The sequence below is a fragment of the Cyrtonyx montezumae genome, unplaced genomic scaffold (genome assembly GCF_038088225.1).
Source record: "Cyrtonyx montezumae isolate F1298 unplaced genomic scaffold, pur_monq_1.0 scaffold_9, whole genome shotgun sequence".
NCBI classification, from domain to species: domain Eukaryota; kingdom Metazoa; phylum Chordata; class Aves; order Galliformes; family Odontophoridae; genus Cyrtonyx; species Cyrtonyx montezumae.
The window spans coordinates 187,647-204,005 of NW_027072100.1; the positions used below are offsets into that span (position 1 = coordinate 187,647).

Below are 16,359 nucleotides of genomic sequence, written 5' to 3' on the forward strand. Positions count from 1 at the left end.
GCCCGGACGGCTTTTCGAGACGTAACAAGCAGTGAGCTCTCCCCGCTGTTGTTAGGGATGCGCGAGACGGATGTAGCCGGGTAGACGTGGCCGGCATTTTTAAAACACGCGCTGTGATTTCTCGCCACCTAGAAGCGCGTGTTTCTCACCCCTGGCTGGGGGGCAGGGGCTATTGTGGCTGGTAGGTACCTCGCTCAGTTCTGAAGGAGTACCGTTCAGACAGGAGGATGTCTTGCTTGGACTGGAGGGTGTCTCTTTCAGGTTGGAGGATGTCCATGTTGGATTGGAGAGCTTCTTGTTGAGACTGGAGGGCAACTCACTTGGTCTGGAGGGAGTCTAAATTGGACTGGAGAGTCTGGTTGTCTTAGGTTCATAGGTTCATAAGGTTGGAAGGGACCTACAAGATCATCTAGTCCAACCATCCTCCTTTCACTGTCCCTACCCAAGTACTAAATCAAATCCCTTAGCACCTCATCTAAACGCTTCTTGAACAGCACTAGGGATGGTGCCTCAACCACCTCCCTAGGCAGGCCATTCCAGTGCCTGACCACTCTTTCAGAAAAAAAATGTTTCCTCAGGTCTAATCTAAATCTTCCCTAGCACAACTTCTGGCCATTCCCTCTCGTCCTGTCATTATTTTCAGGGAGAAGAGGCCCACCCCCTCCTCACCACAACCCCCCTTCAGGAAGTGGGAGAGTGCAATAAGGTCTCCTCTGAGCCTCCTCTTCTCCAGACTACTCCCAGCTCCCTCAGCCGCTCCTCATAAGACTTGTGCTCCAGACCCCTCCCCAGTTTTGTTGCCCTTCTCTGAACACGCTCCAGGGCCTCAATGTCCTTCTTGTAGTGAGGGGCCCAAAACTGAACACAGTACTCGAGGTGCGGCTGTACCAGAGCTGAGTACAGGGGGATGATCACCTCCCTGCTCCTGCTGGCTACACTATTTCTAATACAGGCAAGAAATAGTTAACTAATCAGCTAAATGACTCTCTTTCTGGATCGGGAGATTGTCCCTTTCAGCTCGGAGACTCTCTCGCTCTATTTCAAAAACTCGATGCCTCTCTGGGTAGTACTGAATAAGGCCCGGTAAGCATAAGCCAGACCCCAAATACTTTGGGCCTCCTCAGATCTGTTTGAGCCGCAACATCCCTGTCTCAAATATCTGCTTAAGTTCTCAGGATCTTGCAGGTGTTCAGGAGAAAAGTTCTATGACACCGGTGATGCCCATTTCTCTAAAGTCTCTCTTAAATCTCTCCAAACTCCCTGCCAGTCAGTATTCTCTGGCTCTGAGGAAGGCTTTCTCAAAGTATTATAAATACAGATACTGATGAAGAGTACGTTCAGGGAGACTGACACCACAATCATTACGAGCATTGGATGAGCATCCAGAAAACTCATAATGAATTCAAAGCAGAGGCCAGGAGTCTGTTTAAAAATCACAAGTTCCATAGAGTTAGCAACTTCATCTGGAGTTACTCCCTCCAAAAGCCAGGGATACAAAAGCCAGGTAGGTATGTCCATCAGTGTTTTTAGTTTATCATATAGAGACCAAGCTCCATGGATCAGACTGGCAAAGTTAATTAAGTCCCGGTACGTTCTGAGCATAACAAGTTAAAAAAATGATGAAATGATGTCCCTTTAAGAAAAGTTGATAAAGAAAGCATTTTTTTCCTTTTTTTTTTTTATTTTTTACTAAAACTTTCTTAAACTTTACTAAGAACCCGCCGCTGTTAGGGCAGCACGAGAGTTTCGCCCGATTCCGGGCACATTTGGCCGGAGACTGCAAGCCACCCGTCTGCGCCATCTCCAAGCCGCCCAGGAGCGCTCGACTCCGTCGCAATCGAAAGACGTGGCAGGCGACGGCAAGCCGCCCCGGCAGCGCTCACTAGACGCATCCTCATTTCGCTCAGCTCCGTCGGAGCTCGGTAGACGTGGCCGAACATTGCACGACGACCTCGGAGCGCCCTCTAGGCGCCTCCGTTTGGCACGCCCAACTGCGTCGGAACCGGGTAGACGTGGCCGGAGATCGCACGGCGCCCTCGCAGCCTCCTCTGTCCGCCGCCGCCGCCGTTCGCGACGAGCGACCGGATCGGCCTTAGCAGGGAAGACGCGTCCGGCGTTCCCTAGCGGCACCGGCATGGAGCACCGGACACAAACGTTTTAGACGGCTTTAGCAGGGTAGACCTGGCTGGCGTTTCCGAAACGCACAGGCAGCGAGCTCTCGCCGCAGCCGTTCCCGTTAGCGCGTTACGGCTGTTGCCGGGTAGACGTGGCCGGACATTGCACGATGAAATCGTAGCGCCCTCAAGGCGCCTCCTATTGCCACGCCAACTACGTCGAAACCGGGTAGTCGTGGCCGGAGATGGCAAGCAGAACCGGTGGCGCCCTCTATCCGCCTCTTCGGATCGCTCCTCAGTCAGAACCGGGTAGACGTGGCCGAGGATCGCCAGGTGCCCCAGCTCGACCTCCGTCGCCGCCGCTCGAGACAAGCGATTGGATCGGCTGTAGCCAGGAAGACGTGGCCTGCGTTTTTAAAACACACGTGCTGTGATCTCTCGCCGCCGCCGTTCGGGAAGCGCAAGAGGTTTGCCCGATTCCGGGCACACTTGCCTGGAGTCGGCAAGCCACCCGGCTGCGCCCATCGCCAATCCGCCGCGGAGCGCTCGACTCCGTCGGAACCGGGTAGACGTGGCAGGCGATGGCAAGCCGCCCCGGCAGCGCCCTCTAGACGCCTCCTCGGATCGCTCAGATCCGTCGGAGAAGGGTAGACGTGGCCAGACATTGCACGACTCCCTTGAAGGGCCCTCTAGGCGCTTCGGCTTGGCACGCCCTACTACGTCGAAACCGGGTAGACGTGGCCGCAAATGGCACGGCGCTTGGCTGCCACCCTCGTCCGCCGCCGCTGGCGACGAGCGACCGGATCGGCTGTAGCCGGGAAGACGTGGCCGGCGTTCACAAGCGGCACCAGCATCGAGCACTGGACGCCAACGTTCGAGACTCGCGAAACGGTATTAGCTGGGGAGACCTGGCCGGCATTTCGAGATCTTGCCGCCACTGTTCGGGAAGCGCGGAACGGCTGTTGCTGCGTAAACGTGGCCGGCATTTTAATATTTTATAATTATAAATCTTAAATTATAAATTAAAGCTGCTGCCGCTGTGCCATGACATACCCCCCCCCAGTTACCCCCCACCCTTGTGCTGAAGGGCGCTATGGAGGGACCCAGGCAGAGCAGGTGGATGGGCTGAGGCAAAGCCATACATGCTTGAAAGGGGGGCCAAGTGGCAGGCACTCGGGGTCGGTCACGGCCACCTCAGGCCACCACATGGGCTCGGGGAGGAGAGGGCGGAAAAGCACCTGACAGGGCAAAACCTCGGCGTGCCAGCTGACAGCTGTCCGAGCAGGAGCCAGCAGCGTGCCCAGGCAGCCAAGCAGGGTCTATGGGACCCTATGGGGCTCTACGGTGCACAGTGTTATCTCTATGGTCCTCTGTGGGTCCCTATGGTGCACTAAGGGGCCTCTGTAAGGCTCTATGGGTCCCAGTGTGTCTCTGTGGGGCCTCTATGGGGGCTCAGTGGACTGCTAAGGGGTCTCTGAGGTGCTATATGTGTTTTCATGGGGCACTATGGGGTTTTAATGGGATCTTCATGTGACACGTTTTTTGGGGGGGGAGAACTCTATAGGGATGCGTGAAGCATCTGTGGGGTGGATGTGGGGAAGGATCTGGGGCGGCTCTGGTTCAAGTATGGGGCACAGGTGATACGGGGCTGATGTGGGACCCTGCACTGAATCTATGGGGGAAACAGCGGGGCACTGACAAACCCCATGGGGCAGCCATGGGGCTGGTGGTATCTGCCTTGCCCCTCTGCCCTGCATCTCTGCCCCACCCCACTGTCTTACAAAAAAGAATAAGAAAACCAACATCCCGAAACCAACCAAAGGAAGGGCAGCCCAAAGGAAGGACAGCAGGCCAGGGCGGCTCCACAGTGTGGGGGATAGGGAGCAAGGTGGAAAAACCCCACGGCTCCCTCAAGTGAGCAAAATCCCGGTGGGTAGAAGGAAGGACTGATGAGCAGCTGAGAAGACGATTGATCTCAGGGAAGGAAGGAAGGTAGGGAGGAAGAATATGGGGGAGGAAAAAATCAAAAGCAATTGGCCGGTGGATCCAGGGTGGAGGTTCAGAAAAAGCTGGGTGCCGAGTCTGGCTGGAGTGTTGGGACTGGGAGAAAAAAAAAAAAGAAAGAAACGTGGTTTAGGTGCACAATACAAATGTACGTACGTACATACATACCTAAATACGTATATAAGTTATATACAAATAAAGAGGCAGCCCTCCCGACAAACCACTCCCTCCCCAGTGAAAAAAAAAAAACGGCCAGAAATTGAAAAAAAAAAAAGATAAATACGAGAAAAAAAAAATTAAAAAGATAAAAGTGTATTATTATCTTAAGACAAAAACCCCAAGAAAGCATTCATAATTCAAAAATTAATTCAATAATTAATCATTTTAATTTAAAAAAAAAATCAAACCGCCTTTCACCACCACCACCATCCCCTTCCCCCCCATAAAACCCACTGAAACACTTAAAATAAAAGTAATAAAAAGTTCGGTAAAAACATGACACAGACCTCGGGCAGGGTGGATCTGTGGGAGGTAGGGTTGGATGGGGGGGAGGGAGGGAGGGAGGCAGAGGGAGAGAGACGCCGAGCCCAGACTGGCCGCCTCATCACGTGTACCCCGCTGAAGAAGGAATCTCCGGCCGGACAAAAATAAATAAGAAGTAAAAATAAAAACAATCACGAATAAATTAAAATAAAAACAAAAACAAAAAAAAAACGGGGCCGAGGGGACTGGGAGGGGGAAGCGAGCGGGCCGACAGGTCTACCCGTCTGCCCGCGGCCCGCCAGCCAGCCCGCCCTCGTGGAAGGCGCTGCAGCGGTGGGCGGGGAGAAGGATGGGGGGAGGGGGCGCGATCGCAGTGACATAAATAGTTAAATATATACGTATAGGAAAAAAAATAATCGAACGATGTTATATTTTTGTAATTAAAAAATCTACTTTCGAGAGACAAATATGAAAAAGATAATTTCAACAGATGGAAAAGAAATTAAAAATAATTTCAAAAAAATAAATATTTTTGTGAAACAAACGAATAAAAAAATGAAAAAAATATATATTTCTTGGGAAATAAATTTTAAAAATGAAGAAAACAATAAAAGGTGAGAATACATAAGTTTTCTTTTAAAAAAGGTTTTGTGAAAATAGATTTGAAAATGGAAAAAATCATTTAAATTGTGGAAAATATATAAATAAAAAGGAATAAAATTATTGCAAAAAAAGCAAAATAGTTAAAAAAATATAATTTAAAAACAGTCACGAAATAAAAATAATTTGAAAGATATTTCGTGAAATAAATACATAAACATAAATATGTAATTAGAAATGGAAAAGTAAATAATTACAAAATTGAACAATGAGAAAAAATAAATTGTGAACTAAATAATGAAAAAACAATTAAAAAGAACTACAATAAAATAAAATTGATTAAAGATTTGAATATATATATTTGGATTTAAATAAATGATAACTAATTAAAAAATAAAAATTTTAAAACAAATACAATTAAAAACGGTTGAAAAGTAAATAATTAAGAAAGAGAATAATTAAAAAAATTAAATATTTTGAGATAAAGAACACAACTAAAAAAATACAAAAATAATTTTCTTTTTCAGAAATAATGATGAAAAGTGAAAAATTAAATGATAACTAAATATTTTTAAAGATTTTTTTTTAATTTTGTGAAAGAATTAAAAAAAATTAAAAAGAGCAAAAAGCAAATAAATAAGAATTTGAATGATGAAAAATTAAATATATATTTCGAAATAAATAAATAAATGAATGAATAAATGCTGCCGCAAAAAAGTTAAAGAAATAATGAAATGTTAGGTGGAAAAAAAAATACGCTGCAGCCCTGGGGACGGGAGGGGGAAGCGAGCCGGCCCACAGCTCTACCCGTCTGCTCGCGGCCGGCCAGGCAGGCAGCTCTCGTGGCAGACGCCGCAAGTGGGGGGCGGGGGCTCTGGAAGAGATTAGATGGTAGATAGACAGACAGACAGATGGACAAGTGTGAAACATGTAAAGGTGATTCGTGTCAAAGATAAAAAGTCAAAGCTGCTGACACAATACCTTCGGACTGGCATTAATTCCAATTGGTATACAAAGTTACTTAAAGGAGTAAAATGTCCTTGTGAGACATGGAAGGATAGAACTTTATCTGCATTTCAAACACCAGTCTTGTGTAACAAAAAGCGTATTCCTCACACCAAGGGGTGAAACTAACACAGACCTTGGGAGATTAGCCTGGAATGCACCGAGAGATGGGGCCAGTGGCCCTTTTCGGGGTACTTAGCTTGGGGAAGCTAATCCTTGGAAAAGGACCACATGGCACCAAAGGTGCTACTCCCTTACTGATTTATGTGTTGGGCCAGCTGTGTTAAGCTTATCGCTACCCCTCCTAACAAAATACCAGTGAGGGGCTCTTCCCCTTCAAGGTTTGAAGATTTACATCAAAATCAACCCTTAAGTGTAATTCTCTTTATAAATCAGAGTTTGGAATGTGATGAATATGTATGAACTATACTTTTAAATAGGTATTCTTTCTTTCTTTGCGGTGTGTCCTTGGTGGAGCGAGACTCCCCGGCACACCCAGCGCTGCTTGCTTATTGCTTTTCACCTTTTGATTATAATAAAATATTCTAAAAACTCAGATTGGACTCTGAGCGTTTATGACAACAAGGAAAGAAGAAAGGAAAAAGGAAAGGAGAAGGGGAATTGAAAGGGGCGGGGAAGGGAAAGAAAGAAAAAAGTCGGCCAGGTCAACCCCCTGGCTCGGGGCAGAAAAGGCCGCCGGGAAGCTCGGCCCGCCAGGTCTCCCCCCAGCTGTGCCGGAGGGAAGGAAGCGGTGCACCCCGCCGGTTCGGCCGCCCGACCTCCCCGTTCGCGCCGCGCGGCGCGAGATCTGAGGCTGCAGCGGGAGATGAACCCCAAGGAAGGGGGCGCGCCCGGAGACGGGATGCGGGACGCCCCACGCCGGCGAGACCGGGGGCGGACGCCGCCCGGCGGGCTCGAGAGGCCGGGGGGGAGGCGCGCCACCGCGTCTCCTCTCACACCCCGCGCCCTTTCCCGCCGGCCGGCCGACCGCCCCCCGGCCCCGCACCCTCGCGGAACGCGCCGCGGGCAGCCCGAGTCTTTAAACCTCCGCCCGGCTCTGCGGCCGGGGTGGTGGTGGGGGGGGAAAGGGAACGCGGCCAGGGGCCGGTCCCGCCCCCACACCAACCCCCCCTCCTCTACCCACCCCCCCTCGACGCGCAGGTCGACGCATGGAAACCTTTTCAAGAGCTAGGCTACGTTTGCCACCTGTTTAAAGTAGAGGTAAGGAAAATAATCATAACCGTTGAAATCTCCTTCAAAAAAGTATTTTCATTGACATTTACTATTGTATTTCCATCAATAAACTCGCAGTGAAACTTAACTTCTAATCACATCTTCACAATGATATTATAAACTCACAGCAGAACATGGAAATTCCATTAATGAGTTCAGAAAACAGTATGTATTAAAGAAGAACAAGTACAGAATGGGGAAAGTTATGAAAGTATTTGAGTATTTCTACTTTGTGTTCTGGAGTCTTTCACAACTTGACAGAAAGCTTTGTGAACATGCATTAATCCCACACTATTAATCTCTTGCTATTCAATACATATTGCAAGGCTTAAAAGAGGAAAGAAAAAACATCATAGAATTAGATTATACTGAGTTGGAAGGGATCTACGGGAATCTGAGTCCAGCTGCACAGATGACCATCCAAAAATCAAACCAACTGCCTGAGAACATAGCCCAAGCAATTACTATTCTAAAATAATTACGTCTGTTTACGAGTTCAATCAAGTCAAATTGGCATGTGCTACCAGGTGTACCATAGTCTATAAAAGAAGCAAAAATTAAGAGGACACTGGTGGAGGTGTGCACATAGCCTAGACTGGCTGAAGGCTGACAAGTATAGAGAATCCAAACCTCTACTTCAAAGCCAGCAGCCAGCCCCAGAACCTTCTAAATCTTAGATCTCTTCAATTAAGTCGAGCATCAGCCCATCAATTCAGCAGTAGTATTTCAAAACACATCAGCTACTGTTTTACCTTCCCATAATGCTTACAGAATTTAGGTACCCACCGTCCTACTGAAACCACTACTGCAAAAGGACAAGAAACGGTGTTCATAAAGAAAAGCACAGACGGTCTTACTTTGTGATAGACAAAAAGCCTAATGGTGCTCCAACTTGAGAATTACTTACATTAATTACTCATTCAATCAGACATTCACACATAACATCTAAGACTTCAAGAATATTAAACTGAAAAGGCTTTATTAAATAATTTCTCTACTCCCATTTACTCAAGTTTCATGCATTTTTTTTCTTGTTTTATTTTTTGTTATACTAAATCCTGCTGTTTGATCACGCTCACACCAGGAGGAAAACAAAAAACAAACAAACAAAAAAAAAGAAAAAAAAGAAAAGCTGCCTGGTAGTCAACTTTGGCCACCTGGAAAGGAGGAAGCAGCAGCCAGATACAAATCTGCATCATAAATGACTGCCCATATGTTCAAGTACTATCACAACCAGGCTCCTAAAATATTTAGCAGCTTGCATGGTCTCAAGTTTCCCATCATTCCTCTACAATCATTCCTCTAAAAAATAAATAAAGAAAAAGTCACATCTTATCATCACACGTTCTGATGCTGGCACTTTCTAAGGAAAGTATTTCCCAAACTTCACTGGAGCAGCTAGACAACCCACAGGTTTATTCAGTTTCAATACCCACCCCAATAGATATGGCAGCTATTTCTACTATTTAAAGATGAACTTTTGTGCTCAGGCAAAAGATATGCATTAATTCTTGGAAATTCTGTTTTTACCTTTCAGGAATTCTTTCCTGGGTTCTTTGCCAGAAATGCTACATTTGCAAAGGAATCAGTAAGGCCAATCCCTCCACCCATTTATCCCTGCTGTCGACTCACAGTAACGGGGAGTGAAGTTTTGATTAAAGCCCCAAGAGCATGAATAGACAGCAGACAAAAGGAGATGAGGAATTCTGCAATAATTTCATCAGCATAAGATTAGGAAGAATAAAATAAATCACATCAATACCTGAAAGGTAAATTCATGTCTATAGAGTTTATATAGTTTGGCTGAGAATAAGAGTTCTTTAAAAGGGTTAGCTGTTACATAATGTAGGATGATTAACATTTCAACCAAATGGAGAACAAACCACAATGTAGGTTGGCCCAAGCTACAGTGTTTTATTAAAATCTTTGCTGTTTTCATCTTAGCATAACCTTCATTCCCCACATGCTTCCCTTTGTGACCCCAAATCTCCCACTAGATTCACATGCAGATCCTGGATTAGCAAATGGCCATCATCTTTCATGATTTAGGGGTACAGAGAAAAAATTGAAACTATGGAAAACTGTCGAGGTATTTTTTATTTTATTCAGTATCACTAATAAAAGTCTATCAGCTTAATTTGAATTGGTAAATTTACAAGTTATTAAACATAAAAGCTTTATGCAGTCAAGGGAGTGCTTATATAGAAAAGTGAATGAAAATTGCTTAAGTAAAATGTTTCACCCAAAGCGATTTCAGCTGCTGTCATAGCTGTGCAAATGCTTTTTCCACCTGATCTAAACTAAAAATACAAAACATTTACAAAATAGTTCACTTTCTTGATGTATGGGAACTGCTGAATCACAGCCTGAACCACTGATTGGTCACCTGAGGTGAGCACCGAGTCAGCCATGGGGCCACAGGTGGAGGTGATATACCTATGTGATTGGAAGGGGTTGAGCCTGGCTCCACCTCTCCCAAACCCCATTTAAGGGCTGACCACCATCTGGGTAGGATCTCTTCTAGGAGATCCCTCCCACGTGGAGTCCCCTGTGAGCCTTGTCATTCTGAAGGTGAGCTATCTTCTCTTTTTTATTATTTGTATACTATCTATATAGAACTTCTCAAATTATGCTGTCTTCTATACTATTTTGTTGTGAAGTACCATCCTTGGGAGTTATTTACCCCACAACTCCACAGGTGGTAATAACTGCACTGACTGTGCAAACTTCATTGGAAGTTAATTAGTTAGTTGGTATTAGTCAGGTAATCAAAGCAGATGCAACAAACTGAGGAATAAGAGCTCGTGCTCTTCACATTTACTCAGCTAACATGAGTAGTGATTTTAAAAAGAAAAAAGGGAGAAGGGGAAGAGATTTAAGTTGTTCTATGTGGCTTTTCAGTGCTAGGACCTAATGGTCGCAGGTAAACGTTCAGACGTATGTTCTTGTAGAGCATCTGTGGCTATCTCAGGAAGACAATAGTTGCCATATTTGCCCTATTCCTATAAAACCATGGAAATCTGTTGTCTCCTTGATAGCAAAAGCATATTTCAGCTACAGTGGAGGAGGCTTGGATTTCCACTAAGTGTCTGCTACTCTTTTTGATCAAGGTAAAACTACTGGAGGGAGACACTCACCTGCTCCATGTCGAATGACTGAGCTGAATTTGGAGCTGAAGAGGACGTCTGTGTGGTTCAAGATGAATTCCACAATGACGGACTGCATCTGCACCTCCGTGAAGGCAGCTGTTCTGCTGAAGCAGGCCAACTCATTCTGCTTTGACCTGAGGAAAAGGCAGGTGAAATGCAACTGCAACCAGGCAGAGGAGTGGGATGGTGCACCCCTCGGGTAAGGCTTTAGCACCTGTTAACTGCTGTGCTTCACTGCAGAAAAGGAGTCACTGCCCAAAGGAGTGAGCAGCACTGGGAAGAAATGGAAACGGAACCATCTTTCAAGATAAACCTGAAGGTGCTGGAAAGCACTCAGAAGAGGCCCCTCAGTCATGCAGCCCTCCCAAATGCCTGTGCCCTTCTGGGTCCCAGCAGCACAACAAGCAGCAAGGTCAGAGCCTTTCTCTCTCGTTTCAGTTATTGCTTACCTTTGCCAGCAATCTGTGTGAAATTTTGTTCAAGTATTTTATTTAATTAGCCCCTAGGAAGCAATGGCTTGAAAATGATGGCATCACTACAAGTGTCACTACATCCTTATGCACGCACATTCAGGCACATACCCACAGGGGCCACCCCACCACCTCTGCACTCTCACTTGCAAACACCTCCTCGCACGCCCCATTTACATGAAGATGTGTGCAATTCCATCCTTGCACATGTTCATGTGCATTTTTGGAAAGCACACCATTTCACATGCATCTGTACATCCACATATGTGCAGAAGCATATATACATGTGCAAAGGCTTCCCTACTCACATACCTGTGCATTCACGCATACACACACGCATGTTTGGACAACTCTGACTGCACACACCATTCATGTTCATGCAACTATGTGCAAAACCATAGTCATGTGCAAAGATTTCATTGCACACGTGTACGTGCACCACTGTGTGCAAACCAATCCCTTTGCACACCCATGTGCAAGAAGACACACAGCTCCAGTTTTGCACATAGCCATGAGTGTGCACACATGTCATGGTGTTATCCATGACAGGGACACAAGGAAAAAAAGAGGGAGAAAGGGAAGAAAGAAGAATCTGCACTGTCAGTGGCCACATGGCTGCCCAAGCACAACTGTGTGCTCTGTGGGTGGGGGGGAGGGGGGAGAAGGGTATTCACATAGCAGATAGGTTTAAATAAAAAGGACAGTGATTTGAGGTGGAGCCTGATGGTTATTTTGTTGTTTCTCAGTAGCCCGACTCTTGGGCACTTGAGCATTTACGTGATGCACCTTTACAACCATATTTTTTGTTTGGGCACCAATGTCTCTCCACAGTTCAGCAGCCCAAATAGGTTTACCCTTCCATTGCCAGTTGTTGTGTTCCCACTGCTGCAACCACCCCCATAAAGCATTTGCCACCATCCATAAGTCAGTATAAAGATACAACATTGGCCACCTCTCCCATTCAGCCACATGTAAGGGCAGTTGGACAGCCTTTACCTCTGCAAATTGACTTGATTCTCCTCCTTCAGTGGCCTCTGCAACTCATCATCGTCTGGGGCTCCACACAGCAGCCTTCCATTTGCAGTGCTTCCCCGCAACATGACATAATCCGTCAGTGAACAAGGTGTATCTCTTTTCATTGTGTGGTAGTTCATTGTATGGTGGGGGTCTCTTAAGCATGTGATACATCTTCTGCTGGTGTTGTTCCAAACTTTTTACCTTCAGGCCAGTCCATGATCACCTCCAGGATTCCTGGATGACTGAGGTTCCCCATCCAAACTCGATGTGCAATCAGCGCAATCCACTTTCTCCAAGTGGCATCAGTAGCATGATGGGTAGAGGGAGCTGTTCCTTGAACATCCAGCTCAGCACTGGCAGTCGAGGTGCCAGAAGGAGCTGCATTTCAGTGCTGATTTCTTCGGAAGCAGCTCAAATGCCCTCGTACATGGCTAAGATCTTCTTCTCAGTTGGAATGTAGCACTCCTCAGACCGCCTGTATGCTCGACTCCAGAACCCAAAGGGTCAGCCTCAGGTCTCTCCAGAGGCTCTTTGCCACAAACTCCAAGTGGGACCTTCCTTTCCAGCAGCAGTGTAGAGGATATTCTGAACATCTTGTCCCATCTGCACTGGCCCCATGACCACAGCTTGAGCAATCTCCTGCTTAATTTGCTCAAAGGCCTGCTGTTTCTCAGGCCCCCCACACAAAATGGTATTTCTTCTGTTACCTGATAAAGAGGGTTTACAATGAGGCTACAGACAGGAATGTGCATTTTCCAAAAGTCCACTATGCCCAGAAAAGATTGAGTTTCTTCTTTACTAGTGGGTGGATACATGGCAGTAATGTTGTTAATCACATCTACTGGGTCGTTAACGACATCCATCTTGCCACTTTATTCCTAGGAATGGAATTTCCTCTGCAGGCCCTTTTATTTGCTTTGCTTAATAGTGAATCCTGCACCCAGAATAATTTGGATTACTTGCTCTCCTTTCTCAAAAACTTCCTCTGCTGTATCTCCCCCACACAGCAATGTCATCGGTGTACTTCAGGAGCTTGGGAAAAGCTCTGCCATAAACGTGCAGTCAGTGCTGGAAATGGCTGATGCCAGAGGCTGGGGGTGACAAATGTCCAGAGCCACCTTCGTGGTCTGCCCATGTCCCCAAGCGCATAGACAAAAAGGGAAGAGTGGAAGTGCAAAGAGAGCAGCACTGCAAGACCGTGTCCTGCTGCTGTCCGTGGCCATTGGACCTGGGAAGCAGCAACCCCGTTTCAAACACAGATGAGAGGACAGGCCCACTAGGCAGTGAGGGGCAGCCCCCCATGAGCACTGAGGCTGCTGCTCTGTGGTGCAGAAGGGCTCTTGGCCCCTGAACTACTCCTGCATACGTGAGTTGCTCTCCCAGTTTCAGAGAAGATGGGAAAACATGGGAATGGAGACATGTATTTCTGCTGGTGTCTTTATTGTATTTATGAACTGAGAGCCTTGATCTATAGGTACATGAGATAAGTGTGTCAAAGCATGACAGAAATGTGGCAGGCCAAGAAGAAAACTTTTTAAATCAGTCATGCCAGTGGAAACAATAATGAAGGCAAATAATAACAAGGGATTATCCAAACGATTTCTGAATTACCTTGGGGCTCCTGTTAGGCTGACGTGCATTTTTTGGAAGTTGAACAAGTATGTATTGCTCACTGCATTCTTGAGCTTCTGGTTCCTCAGGCTGTAGATGAGAGGATTCGCTGCTGGAGGCACCACTGAGTACAGAAATGATACCAGTAGGTCCAGGGATGGAGAAGAGAGAGAAGGGGGCTTCAGGTAGGCAAACGAGCCAGTGCAGACAAAGAGAGAGACCACAGCCAGGTGGGGGAGGCACGTGGATAAGGTTTTGTGCCAGCCTTGCTCAGAGGGCATCCTCAGCACAGACCTGAAGATATGCACGTAGGACAGCACAATGAAAACTAAACATACGAAGATTAAACAAATGCTAAAATAAATAATTTCCATTTCCCTGAGGTAGTCTGACTGTGAGCATGAGAGCCTAAGGATCTGGGCGATTTCACAGAAGAACTGGTCCACAGCGTTGTCCTGCCACAGTGGTATAGGAAATGTATTGGCAGTGTGCAGCAAAGCATAGAGAACAGCAGTGCCTGAGGCAGCTACAGCCATGATGACACAAGCTCTGCTGCCCAGGAGGGTCCTGTAGTGCAAGGGCTTGCAGATGGCAACAAACTTGGTCATAGGCCATGACTATGAGAAGGAAATACTCTGCTGTCATGAAGAAGGGAAAGATAAGAACTTGTGCAGCACATCCTGTGTAGGAGATGGCCCTGGTGTCCCAGAGGGCATTGGCCATGGCTTTGGGGAGAGTGGTGGAGATGCAGTCCAGGTTGAGGAGTGCAGGGTTGAGAAGGAAGAAGTCCATGGGGGTGTGCAGGCGCTGGTCGCAGGCTACGGCTGTGCTGATGAGGCCGTTGCCCAGGAGGGCAGCCAGGTAGATACCCAGGAAGAGCCAGAAGTGCAGGAGCTGCAGCTGCCGCGTGTCTGCCAACACCAGCAGGAGGAACTCGCTGATGGAGCTGCTGTTGGGCACTTGGCACTTCTGGGTATCAGGACCTGTGGGCATGAGGACCTGTCCAAGGAGTATGAAAGTTAGAGACAGGTCTTTCCAAGGGGGAAATGTTTGTTGAGGTCAGTGATGTAAGCTACAGTTCATGACATTGAGTTTGCCATGAAGGCCTCTGCCTTTCTTCTCTCAAGGAAACAAGCACGTCTTTGTGAGGAATGTGTTGGTGCTGTGGTCACAGATTTTCTTTTAGAATTTGTCAGTTGAAATCACTTCTAATGCAAAAGTACTTGTAGGCATCTGTACAACTGACACAAGAAATGTGTGGGTTGAAAATCAAAGTCATAGGGATGCTTTTTCTCCTATGGTCTCATCCTACTCATGATGCCCAAAGGGTGCTCAGTGAAGTCAGAAATCCTGAGCACTTCTGCTGCACTCATTGTGAACGGCTGTGATTGAGACCTGGGAGGCAAAGAGATTCACTGCTGCTTAGTGCAGGATAAAGGGAGCTCGTGGGCTTGTTTCCAGTTGCTGTGAAATAGCACAGATTGGAGATGGAAGGCAAGTGCATTCACAAGTTACCTTCCAAAGAAGCCAGACCCTGCTGAGAGAAGAGGAACCGACTGCTCATCACACAACGCCCACCCTTTCTCAAGGGACGTGAGCAAGACCTCATCACTGCGCTTCTTAAAACAGACACCTAACGTCCATTTCACCAACCCCACAGCATTTCCATGCATATAGCATCACTCTGCTTCTTCCCTCGACTTTGTTCTTCAGGCTATGGGAAAGATTTGCATCCTGAAGGTCAGATCACAGCTCCGAAGGGCATCAGGGAGATACATCATAACTCTCATTAAGGGAAAGCCAACTCTTTTCCAGCTTCACAGACTGCATTGCCCACATCTGCAGGTACTGCAGAGGGTGACGGACACATGCCTGAGTAGATGTTCCTATACTCTGAAGGAGCTCTGGCTGCAGAGGATCTAACAGCCGTGAGGGCTGTTTCTGGGTAAGGGCTTGCTTTGAAGAAGGTGTCCACGTTAAAGGCAGTTATATGTTTTCTTCTGGGAAATTCTTCCTCTCAAAAGATTAAGCTATTACTTTTTTCTCATTCCCCGATCATATCTCTCATGCCTGCAGACTTTTCACCTGGAAAGTGTTTCCTCATCTTTTCCCTGTCTGAACATACAGACACCAGCTCAGATGCAATGCATTCCTATTTGTTGATCAGAACCCATCCTGTTAGCAGGCACTGTGTAGGTGCATGCTCATGTTTGCAAATGAGAAAGGGAACATAAGAGAATCTCAATTGGTTCAGCAAGGAAAATACACGCTCATAAGAACAAGAGAGACTGAAAGCATTTTAGGACTCTCAGCTGTGTGCATGATATATGATGTTCTGTTTCTCACTTTACATCTTTACACTCCCCTAGAAGCAGAAAATAGAAAAAAAAAACAGCAGAAAATCCCAGTATTGGTCTTCCTTGTGGAAATTCCCCTTTGGTGCAGTGTAGCTGTGAGCTCTTTGGCCCTGGGCAGCTCCCTGGGCAGGCTGAGTGCTGAGCCTGGCAGGCGGCAGAGTCCCTACCCCGGCACGCAGCCCCTTGGGGCACAGCATTGACCCTGCTCTGCATGACAGCCCTGGGCACCCGGCTGCACAGCCTGCAGCCGTCCTGGGACAAGTGTGGCTGGGCAAGGCTGGGATGCTGGGGGAAGTTTTCTGCTGTGTGCCTTGCT

General features: G+C 47.0%; 1 pseudogene; it reads right to left on the reverse strand.

The window, feature by feature from the left end:
• Positions 1-13,682: 13,682 nt before the first annotated feature.
• Positions 13,683-14,679, reverse strand: LOC136060165 (olfactory receptor 14C36-like; annotated as a pseudogene).
• Between the last annotated feature and the right edge of the window lie 1,680 nt (positions 14,680-16,359).